The following is a 12,658-nucleotide window of genomic DNA, read 5'->3' as shown; positions in this document are numbered from 1 at the left end:
ATGGATAGGATAACTAGTCAAGGCATTTTTTTCCCCAGGTTGGGAGACTCCAGAACTAGAGGGCGTGGGTTTAAGGTGAAACCGGAAAAATTTAAAAGGGACCTAAGGGACAACGTTTTCCACACAGAAGGTGGTATATTCATGGAATGAGCTGCCAGAAGAAGTGGTGGAGGTTGGTTCAATTACAATACTAAAAGGGCATCTGGATGGGTACATGAATAGCAAGGGTTTAGAGAGATATGGGCCAGATGCTGGCAAATGGGATTAGATTAATTTATGTTGAGTATGACTGAAGGGTCTGCCTGCTGTACAACTATACGACTTATTTATCTGGAGTCTCCTTTTTCCTGTTATTTAGTCAACCTCTATCTATAATATTACATTTAAAATAATACATCATTTACAAAGAAATCAATTTTAATATTCATGAATAGTATGTACTATCAGTCCATAAGACCTGTGAGCATGATAGCAGAACCAATAGGTAGGAAGTTAAGATAGGATGTCAATGTGATCAGACAGCAACTGCTCTCTGGGAAGAACAAGGAAGGTACATTGCCAAGAATCTACGAATGTAACGCAGGTTAAAAAAATCCAGGATTACAGCAGGGATTGTGAATTGAACGGTCTGTTTCTGTGCTGTACATCTCTATATCTCTATGACTCTATGGCTCTGCTCTGCTTCAGTTTTGCCAAAGCTGATCAGAAAGCATTCAGCTAAACATTCTCTGGGAATCTGAGATAAAATGAACCTAGGTAAGAAGATTGTAAATGGTTTGGATAGTGACTGCCTCAAGGGAAGTCAGAGGAGTGGAGCTCTTGCTGTTGGCACTCCCAAAAGAGCACAAGATTTAAAAAGAATGTTTGGGTTGATCAGCCCTGTTTCAATTGGTAATATTCCATCATTTGAACCAGAAGGTTGTGGCTTTTACTTCAGGATTGGAAGACAGGAAAAGAAATAAGCTGATGCTCCAATGCAGTGCTATTGGAGATGATACCTTGCAGATAAGAAATAAAAACAAGGTCTGCCTGTCTTCTTGGGTGGATGCAAGGAATCCCAATCTGAAGAGTACTAAGCGAGGAATACCTGGTTTTCTAGTCAATATTTATTCCTCAATCAAAATTATAAAAAACAGATTATTTCCTCATTATCACATTGCTTTTTGTATACATTGCTGTCCGCAGATGGCCACCACATTTCTTCTAACATTAATTTCATGTCAAAATTACTTCACTGTTTGCAAAACACTTTTACCCTTCCCAGGGGTCATGTAAGAAGCTATACAAATACAAGTCTCTTTCTTTTCTTGTAGCAAAAAGTTACTTAAATAATGCAACACTACAGAAACATTCATGGCACATTCAGGAAACTCATATCCCACATATCCAAGTGTTATCCTGGTTGATCTGCAGTATGATGTAATGTGATTCATGTATAATATGATTCAAAGCTGAATAATAACTGAAAGAAAGGAAAAGATCATATTAAAAGTCCAAATTTAGCTTTATTCTGGATCAGTGGTGCTGGAAGAGCACAGCAGTTCAGGCAGCATCCAAGGAGCAGCGAAATCGACGTTTCGGGCAAAAGCCCTTGGATGCTGCCTGAACTGCTGTGCTCTTCCAGCACCACTGATCCAGAATCTGGTTTCCAGCATCTGCAGTCATTGTTTTTACCTCAAATTTAGCTTTAGCCCATTGTTGTATTCATTCAGGCTTGAGTTGCAGCTTGTTTGTTTGTAACACAATTTGTACTATGTGCGCACCATTACAGTGCAGTTGAAAAGATTTTCTTTGGACTTGCCTGAGGCTGTGAAACAGGAGATTCACTTCAGGATGAGCTTAAAGTGAAGCTCAGCAGTCAGAACATGAAATGGGCTGAGGAAGAGCTCCCCCTCCATGTAAACAGTGTGTGATCATGTTAACATTGGGATTGCAGGAAATGAATGCCATTTCAAGAGGCATGATGATAGGGCTTAAGCCACACTTCTACTGAAGCCTTATTCAAGGATTTTGCTGCAACATGCAGGAAGAATTTTCTGATCATTCCATTCCTCCAGGGATAAAAGTCTGTTCAGTTCAGAATCACTCCAAGTTTTGCATGTACTCTAATCCCAGTGTTGTGACTAGTTGACTGCTTTGATTTTGACTTATATGTAAGTATTTTGACAGAATTAATGGCCCCTTTTTCACACACTCTTACTCATCAGTAGAATGGAAATTGAAGTGAAGGGACAACAGTATCGCTATAAAGAGAGACATGTTACCAAAGTATTTTGTTTGGCACTTGTCAGAACAAATACAAGGACACGAAATTTCAAACAATCAAAACCATTTGTAAGACAGGAGTAAGGCAGCTGATTGTTTGTCAAGTTGAATCTGATTGGCTGAAGTGTTGCCATAGAGAAAACAAAGGAAAGCTATAGGCTCCCAAACTCCTGGATATTTCAGGAAAAAATTTAGAATATATTTACTTCCTTTGCACAGAATAGATCACTGTGTATGAATGTATTTCACTTTTAGCAAGTGTAAATGAGCCAGGTTGTAATCTCAATTGATGAACTTCAGCGATGCTATGGTGTCAGGTATTTAAGGCAAATGTCCCTGGTCGAATCAAGCACCATGCTCCTTTAGCTGTTCATTCAAGGCAGTGAACAGACTATATCCAGTCAGCACATTCTTGAAAAATATTTTTGGATGTGATTCCACAACTGAAATGTATAAGCTCATGCATGGTCTTGAAAAAGTGGTTGTGGAAAGGATGGTTCTTCTTGTGGCTCAGTCGAGAATTGGGAACATTAGGGGGTTACTCCTTTTGGACAGAGATGAGAATTTCTTTTCTCTCAGTGTTGCAAAATTTGGAACTCTCTGCATCAGGAGGCAATGGAGATGGGGGTCATGCAATATTTTTAAGATGTGTGGATGCTGGTGTGGACTGGGGTGGAAAAGGTCAAAATCAAATGACACTAGGTTGGAGTCCAACAGGTTTATTTGAAATTGCAAGCTTTCGGAGATTTGCTCATTCCTTAGGCATGGTATGAAACCACACCTGATGCCTTTTGATTTTCAACAATATTTTTAACGTGAAGCGAAATAGATTCTTGTCAGATAATAGAATCAAAGGTTACCAAGGGGAGATGGGAATGTGTCATGTGAAATATAACAGATTATCCATGATCTGTGAAGCAGGCTCAAGGGGCTGAATAGTCCACTTCTGCTCCTATTTCATAACCATTTGTAAGACAGGAGTAAGTTTTATGTTTTTAAAATGGGCCATTCCTGCTGAACAACCCAAGTGTGCTAATGGTTACACTAATAACCCATTCAAAATAATCATAAATGACACCTTAATTAGGTCAAAGGGTATATCACTCCACAATGTCCTGTACCATTCGCACTCACCTTCCCCACTGTCTAACTTCAAGCTCAGCAAACCCTCCAAACTCCACCCACACATCAACACACCTCCTTCTGGTACCTGGTGCTTGCAACCATCTCCTTGACCTGTTCCTCAAACTTCTCCCCACAATTCCTTCACTGTTTCATATCCCAAGCTCTTCTTTTCTATACTGACAGGATTAAGAAACTGGTGGGGGGAAGGGCAGGAGCATTAGCGGAGGGACGGAATGAGCAGTTCTAAATGAGATGTTGCTGAGCAGTACCTGGGTACTAAGGTTTGAAGTTGAATAAAGGAGCACTTGCAAAGGCCTGTGAAACCCAACAGACGTTTAAACACCGAACAACAATAATAGCTACTAAACACAGCACTGACCTAGAATACAGTACTGAAGTATTGATAGATCACATTCCCATCTCCCCTTGGTAACCTTTGATTTAGAACATAGAACATAGGACATTATAGTGCAGTACAGGCCCTTCGGCCTTTGATGTTGCACTGCCCTGTCATACTAATCTGAAGCCCATCACACCTACACTATTCCATTTACGTCCATATGTTTGTCCAATGACGACTTAAATGCACTTAAACTTGGCGAATCTACTACCGTTGCAGGCAAAGCTTTCCATACCCTTACTACTCTCTGAGTAAAGAAACTACCCTGACATCTGTCTTATACCTATCTCCCCTCACTTTAAAGTTGTGTCCCCTCATGTTTGCTGTCCCTATACTTGGAAAAAGGTTCTCCCGGTCCACCCTATCTAACCCTCTGATTATCTTGTATGTCTCTATTAAGTCACATCTCAACCTTCATCTCTCTCATGAGAACAGCCTCAAGGCCCTCAGCCTTTCCTCATAAGACATTCCTTCCATACCAGACAACATCTTAGTAAATCTCCTCTGCACCCTTTCCAAAGCTTCCACATCCTTCTTACAATGCAGTGACCAGAACTGTACACAATACTCCAAGTGTGGCCGTACCAGAGCTTTGTACAACTGCAGCATAACCTCCTGGTTCCAGAACTCAATCCCTCTATTAGTAAAGGCCAAAACACTGCATGCCTTCTTAACAACCCTGTCAATCTCGGTGGCAACTTTCAGGGATCTGTGTACATAGACACCGAGATCTCTCTGCTCATCTGCACTCTCAAGAATCTTACCATTAGCCCAGTACTTTGCATTCTGATTACTCCGTCCAAAGTGCATCACCTCACACTTGTCTACATTAAACTCCATTTGCCACCTCTCAGCCCAGCTCTGCATCCTATCTATGTCTCTCTGCAACCTACTACATCCTTCGTCACTATCCAAAATTCCACCGACCTTCGTACCATCTGCAAATTTACTAACCCACCCTTCTAAGCCCTCATCCAGGTCATTTATAAAAATGACGAACAGCTATGGACCCGACACCGACCCTTGCGGTATGCCGCTAGTAACTGGACACCAAGATGAACATGTTCTATCAACTATACCCCTCTGTTTTCTTTCAGCAAGCCAATTACTGATCCAAACTATTATTTCTCCCACTTCCCATTCCTCCGCATTTTGTAAAATAGCCTACTGTGGGGAACCTTATCGAACACCTTGCTGAAATCCATATATACCACATCAACCGGTTTACTCTCATCTACCTGTTTGGTCACTTTGTCAAAAAACTCAATAAGATTTGTTAGGCACGACCTACCCTTCACAAAACCATGCTGACTGTCCCTGATCAGATTATTCTTTTCTAGATGGTTATAAATCCTATCTCTTACAACCTTTTCCAATACTTTACCAACAACTGAAGTGAGAGTCACTGGTCTGTAATTACCAGGGTTGTCTCTACTACCCTTTTTGAACAAGGGAACCACATTTTGCTATCCTCCAGTCCTCAGGCACTATTCTTGTGGACAATGATGATTTGAAGATCAATGCCAAAGGCTCGGCAATCTCTTCCCTTGCTTCCCAGAGGATCCTAGGATAGATCCCATCCGGCCCAGGGGACTTGTCTATTTTCACACTCTGCAGTATTTCTAATACCTCTTCCTTGTGAACCTCAATCTCTTCTAGTCTAGATGCAAGTATCTCTGTATCTTCCTCGCCAACATTTTCATTTTCTATAGTGGACACTGTCGAAAAATATTTATTTTGTGCTTCCCCTATCTCCTCTGACTCCACACACCACTTCCCACTATTACCCTTGACTGATCCTAATTTAACTCTCATCATTCTTTTATTCTCAACATACCTATGGAAAGCCTTAGGATTAACCCAGATCCTATCGTCAACAGCTGCTCATGTCTCCTCCTGGCTCTTCTGAGCTCTCTTTTTAGGTCTTTCCTGACTTCCTTGTAACCCTCAAGTGCCCTAACTGAATTTTCACATTTTGCTCTAACATAAGCCTTCTCTTCTTCTTCTTGACCAGGGATTCCACTTAGTAAATCACAGCTCACGCGTTCTATATCTTGCTCCCTGTCTGACTGGTACATACTTATCTAGGACACACAGGAGCTTTTCCTTGAATAAGCTCCACATTTTTAATGTGCTCATCCCCTGCAGTTTCCTTCCCCATTCTACACTTCCTAAATCTTTCCTGATTGCATCGTAATTTCCCTTCCCCAGCTGTAACTCTTGCTCGGTGGAGTACACCTATCCCTTTCCATCACTAAAGTAAACCTGACAGAATTGTGATCGCTGTCTCCAAAGTGCTCACCTGCTTCCAAATCTAACACCTGACCAGGCTCGTTACCCAGTATTAAATCGAAAGTGGCTTCACCCCTTGTAGGCCTGTTTACATACTATGTCAGGAAGCCCTCCTGCACACACTGGACAAAAACTGACCCATCTATAGTGCTCGTACTGTAGTGATCCCAGTCAATATTTGGATAGTTGAAGTCCGCCATGACAACTACCCTGCCTCTCTCACTCCTATCGAGAATCATCTTTGCTATCCTTTCCTCTACATCTCTGGGATAATTCGGAGGTCTACAGAAAACTCCCAGCATGGTGACTTCTCCTTTCCTGTTTCTAACCTCAGCCCATACTACCTCAGTTAACAAGTCCCCAAACATCCTTTCTACAACTGTAATATTGTCCCTGATCAACAATGCCACACCTCCCCCTCTTTTACCATCTTCTCTGTTCTTACTCAAACATCTGAATCCAGGACCTGCAACAGCTATTCCTGTCCCTGCTCTCTCCATGTCTCTGTAATGACCACAACATCAAAGTCCCAGGTACCAACCCACGCTGCCAGTTCACCCACTCTCCTTCGGACACTCCTCGCGTTGAAGTACACCCACTTCAATCCAGGTTCTCACTTGCCAGTGTCAGATACTTGATTTTGGAACTCCCTACTCTCATCCTCTTCTGTACCTGTCCTACAATTTTGGTTCCCATCCCCCGCTGTATTAGTTTAAATCCACCTTAATAGCTTTAGCGAATTTCCTTCCCAGGATTTTGGTACCCCTCTGGTTTAGATGAAGACCATCCTGTTTGTAGAGGTCCCACCTACCCCAGAAAGAGCTCCAATTATCCAAAAACCCGAAATCCTCCCTCCTGCACCATCCCTGTAGCCACATGTTCAACTCTTTTCTCTCCCTATTCCTCACCTCACTAGCATGTGGCATGGGCAGCAAACCAGAGAAAACAACTCTGTTTGTCCTAGCTCTATTTATCTATGTCTCACAGTAGCCCTTGCGAAATTCTTTGGTGTTGGCTTCATGCTATAGCTGCAAGAGAAAGTCCTCACTGCTCCAATGAGAAAAGAATTCAGGCCTTTTAAATCTAGTCAGTAACATACGCCATCACTTCATTGCTGACCAGAAGATCTGGGCCATTAATATTGGGTAGCCTAGGGTCAAAAAGAACAAGCGTAGCGGCGCCATTTCCCCATTTGAAATCAGATAATCAAACATTGATTAATGTGATGCAATGAAATGTCTCAAATGTTGATACCTTCCCTGGACCGGCAGCATTATTAATACTGAGGAATTGTCTTCACAAATTGTTTTGTCTAGTTAAGCAAAGTATGGACTCAAAATGGATGACAATGAAAATCCTTGCCAAAGTGCAAGGCACACAGAATGTAGACTCCAGTCTTTAACAGGACATTGGTCCTGCAGACTATCACAATTTTGCTTGAAGGCTTTGATTTATGATATTGATTCATGGGCTAATTAATGGCCTGAATTTGTATCTCCTTCTGAGCATTACACTTTGCACCAGTTTGGATAAAATACAGCTTCCTTGCCTCATATTTTAAACATTTGCACCAGAGCCATTGAAACCTAATTGTATAAACATGCCCCTTGTTTTTAAACTCTAATGCAGGTCACTTAGCTCCTCAGGGAAAATTCAGGATAGAAGCCCTCTAAATTCCTCACCTTTGGATTGAAAACTACACCTTCTGTGTTTGTATGTTTGGAAGTCAGCCCAGGACTAAATTGCAAGAAGCAAGAGGAATAAAAGGCAGATTACATTTAGTTTACAGAGTACACAATGCATCCTAAAGCATTTGGATGAGAAGTACCTTCAGGTCCAACAGTTCTTTGTGCCTGTTTTCTTCAGGTTTCTAGTTGCAGGAAGCAGGTGGCTTTCTATTGATAGTAAAGCAATGACAAGGGGAAGAAGGTGATAGTGAATATGGAAATCAGGTGGTAAATGGTTCAGTGCATCATATAGGTCATCATACTTTAAGAGAATTTTGATCCATTTATATATAACAGCCCAGGTGGTTGTGGTTTAATCAACTTGTTTTTTTTGAAAGAAGACCTTCCCTTTCTAAATATAGACATATACTATCTTGCCCAGGGTCAGATAGGTAAAAGGAGCATCAGTTAATATTCAGCAAGACAACATCTCTCAATTCTCCCAAGCTGCCAAGCAAAATAGATAGCAAGCTGTAAACATGATAAGATGATTTGGGAAAGGTTGGTGAATATTAGCAAAAGGGTTTGTCCCATAGATAGTCGAGGACTAAGTGTCCAAGGGAATTAACTTGGCTTCTATGCAGTACTTGGAATGAGTTTATTAGTGAGACCAAATATGACATAATTATATCTCACCAGTGCAAAGAGTTGTAAAAATGTCCATAAACCTGTGTGGCAGCTTACATGTTCTAAACTCCTATGTTGTTGAAGCTTTAGCTGAGTGCCACAATGAGGACCTTTAACTATAATGCACCAAAAGGTTGGAAACTATGAAAACAATCACCCAGACTATATATTCAATATCTGTATATGCTAAATATGAACTGTGATTGTGGATATAGTGAGTCATGTACAGTATTGGAATAATATTATTTGGTTTAGACCTGATGTAATGTCAACCTTGTTCATTTAATATACTCCATATATTTTATGAATAAAATACATATTTACTAAGAAAATTAAATCTCTCGAAGGCATTGCAATGCATGGATCAAATCTGTTTACATGATGTGCCTACGCTTTGTTGAATCATACCAACTTCCAGAATATCAATACCTCAATATTAAATTCATCGTAATTGTTAACAGATCCTCATGGTCTCACCTGTCCCTCCTCTCTATACCTTCCTTTACTCTTGCAAACCTCCAAGATCTCTGCTACTCTAATTCCATCCCCTTGTCCATTCCAGATTTTAACTGATCCTTCATTGACAGTTGTGTCTTCAGTTGCAGAACACTAAACTTTTAACTGTTTCAATGAACCTCTCTGGCTTTTTTTATCCCTCTTGTCCTCCATGAAACCCTTTGTAACGCTTGTTGTCTTATGGGACTCAGGTTAAATTTCTTCAGTAATGCTCTTCTCAAGTGCCTTGGGAGGTTTTACAACATGATATAAGACCATAAGACATAAAATCATAATCCGTCCATTCAACCCATTGAATCTGTTCCATCATCAAATGAGATCATGGCTGATCTGATAATCCTCAACTCCACTTTCCTGCCAATTTGCCATAGCCATTAATTCCCAAACTGTTTAAAAAAATCTATCTCAACCTGGAATGTACATAATAACCCAACCTCAATAGCCATCTGCAGTGAAGAATTCCACAGATTCACAGTCTTCCAAGGGAAGAAATTCTTCCTCATCTCTGTCTTAAATGTGTGGCCCCTTATTCTGAGATTATGACCTCTGGTCCTAAACTCTCCCAAACGGGAAAATACCCTTTCCACATCTACCCTGTCAAACCCTCTAAGAATCTAATATGTTTCAATAAGATTATCTCTCATTCTTCTATATTCCAAAAAGTACAGACCCAGCCTACTCAACCCCTCCCCATAAAACAGTCCTCCTTGTCAGGTATCAGTCCAGTGAACATTCTTTGGACTGTATATCTTTCCTTTGATAAGGAGCTCAAAGCTGTTCAGCTGTGGTCTGAATAGTAACTTCTGCAGTTTTAGCAAAACTTCCCTATTGCATGTTCCATTTCCTTTGAAATCAAGACCAAGATTCAATTTGCCTTTCCTGTTAACTGCTGAACTTGGATGGTAGCTTTTTGTCAAAGCCCTCTGTCTGTAGCTTTCCATAATATCTCTTCATTTAAATAATATTCAGAGCCTCTATCTTTTTCCTGCTAAAAAGCATAACCTTACATTTCCCCCATTTTATTTAATCTACCAGGTGCTATCAGCCTACTCACTTAACCTCCCTATATCCCCCTGTGCCACCAATTGACTTCCACCTATTTTTGTGGCATCTGCAAACCTGGTAATAGTACTTTCACTTACCTCACTAAAGTTATTCAGATATATTGTAATTAATATGATTCCAGCATGAACCCTGTGGCATGTCACTAATTACAGGTAAATGCCCCTTTTATCCCAATTCTCTGTCTCCTATTAGTTAGCTAATACTCCATTCATGCCAAAGTACTGTCTCCAACACCATGGCCTCTAATCTTAAAAGCGCAGCAGGTCAGGCAGCATCCAAGGAACAGGAAATTCGACGTTTCGGGCATAAGCCCTTCCTCAGGAAGAAGGGCTTATGCCCGAAACGTCGAATTTCCTGTTGCTTGGATGCTGCCTGACCTGCTGCGCTTTTCCAGCAATACATTTTCAGAACTGATCTCCAGCATCTGCAGACTTCACTTTCTTCTCTAATATTAAAAGCCTAATGTGCGTTAAAAATGTACTGCTTCCCCTTTATCTATCCTGCTTGTTACCTTTTCGAAAAATTCTCGTATATTTGTCAGATATGATTTCCTCTACAGGAAGTCATGTGGACTCTGTTTGACCATATTTCTGCATTTCAATGGTCTGTTATTGCACCATTTATAATATTCTATTATTTTTACAATAACAGACTTTAAGTTTACTGGCCTATTTTTACATGATTTTTGTCTGTTTATCCTTGTAAATAAAGGTATTACATTGACCATTATCCAATCACCTGGGACTTTTCCTGTATCAATGGAATCCTGGAAGATTCAAATTAGTGGATCACTATCTCTGTGGTCATGAGGTGGAGATGCTGGTGTTGGACTGGGGTATACAAAGTTAAAAGTCATATAACACCAGGTTATAGTGTAACAGGTTTAATTTCGAAGCACCGCTCCTTCATCAGGTGGTTGTAGTTACTTTCTTTAATATTCTCAAATGCATCCCTTGGTTTTTCACCCCATTAGTTTCACCAGCAGTTTTTCTCGAGTGAAATTTATTATATTCATTCCCTAACCTTTCGCTTCTTGAAAATTTAGTAATTTTGGAATGCTATTTCTGTCTTCTACTGGAAGATGGGTGCAAAAATTTTATGTAACACCTCTGCCATTTCCTAGTTCCCATTATTATTTCAGAAGGAACTCTTGTTCAGTTTGCCTTCTCATTTCCTTTCATAATATATATATAGAAGCTTTTGCTGTCAATCTTGATATTATTTGCAAGTTTACCCTCAAAGTTTATTTTCTCCATCTTTTTTGTTGTCTTTTGTTGAATTTGAAAACTTTCCCAATCCTCTGCCTTATTACTAATCTTGCCACATTGTATATATATATTTTTTTAATTTCAATCTGATGCTACCCTTAACTTCACTGCTTACCTATTGTTTGTTTAATCTCTTTCTACAATCTTTCTGCTTCACTAGAATCTGTCTTTACTATAAGCCATGGCCTGTTTTCTTAAACATCTGCCATTGATCCTCAACAATTTTTGCAGCTAAAATCCTTTCCCAGTCCACTCCAACCAGCTCTTTCTTCATTCCTTTGTCATCACCTTTTATTTAAATTCACTTTGCTAGCTGGCCAGCACGCATTGTCAGACCCAAGTTGCCTTTGAGAAGGTCTTCTTGAACTGTTGCAGTCCATGTGCTTCAGGTTGACTCAGAATGCCGTTGGGGAGACAATTCCGGCTGTTTAAGTGCCCAGAATTTAGATTAGATGAGACTCCCTACAGTGTGGGAACAGGCCCTTTGGCCCAACAAGTCCACACTGACCCTCTGGAGAGCAACCCACCCAGACCTATTCCCCTGCATTCACCCCTGACTAATGCAACTAACACTATGGGCAATTTAGCATGGCCAATCCACCTAACCTGCACATCTTTGGACTGTGGGAGGAAACCGGAGCACCTGGAGGGAACCCACGCAAACACGGGGAGAATGTGCAAACTCCACACAGACAGTTCCCCAAGGCTGGAATTGAACCTGGGTCCCTGGCGCTGTGGGGCAAAACTTTAAGCTTAGCACAGATATTTCTGACACAATTCCTCCATCCCAAACTGAATGCTAAATTTTAACATGTTATGATCATGTACTGTATGATGTAAATGAAAGTATCTATTGTTAAAACTAATTTGAATGAGACTTGTCTAAACTATTATAACAGACAAGATTATCAGAAATTAGGAGAGTATCAGTGATTGTTCTGTCTGTTTAGGTGAGATGTTTTGAGTGTTTGTACATTGCCAAAATGTTTTCCATGAGCACGCAAACACTTTTTTGCCTGAAACACACCAGGTTCCATTTTGGAGAATGTTTTAGCAGCCGCAATGAACAACACTAAAAATATGCATAAATATCACAACTTCAGTCAGTGTGTAACCATTTTGGAGGTCAACCCTAAATCCCTGTGTAAATGAATCATGAGCTACTTATCCATTAGTAGATGGTTAATTTCTTCAAGGAGTAGTATGGCTTCTTGTGCTTGCAGAGTCTTACTGACATGAGGGTCTGATATTGCAGATGTTTCCTTCTTGCTATAGCTTAATCACATGTCATGCAGAGCAGGACAGGTTTTTTGATGACAGAAGATGATGGGGGGGTTGGGGGAGACTACCCTCATCATGAAACTGTATCCACC

This window comes from Hemiscyllium ocellatum, chromosome 7 (genome assembly GCF_020745735.1).
Source record: "Hemiscyllium ocellatum isolate sHemOce1 chromosome 7, sHemOce1.pat.X.cur, whole genome shotgun sequence".
In the NCBI taxonomy this organism is placed as follows: domain Eukaryota; kingdom Metazoa; phylum Chordata; class Chondrichthyes; order Orectolobiformes; family Hemiscylliidae; genus Hemiscyllium; species Hemiscyllium ocellatum.
This window is presented reverse-complemented; position numbering follows the sequence as displayed.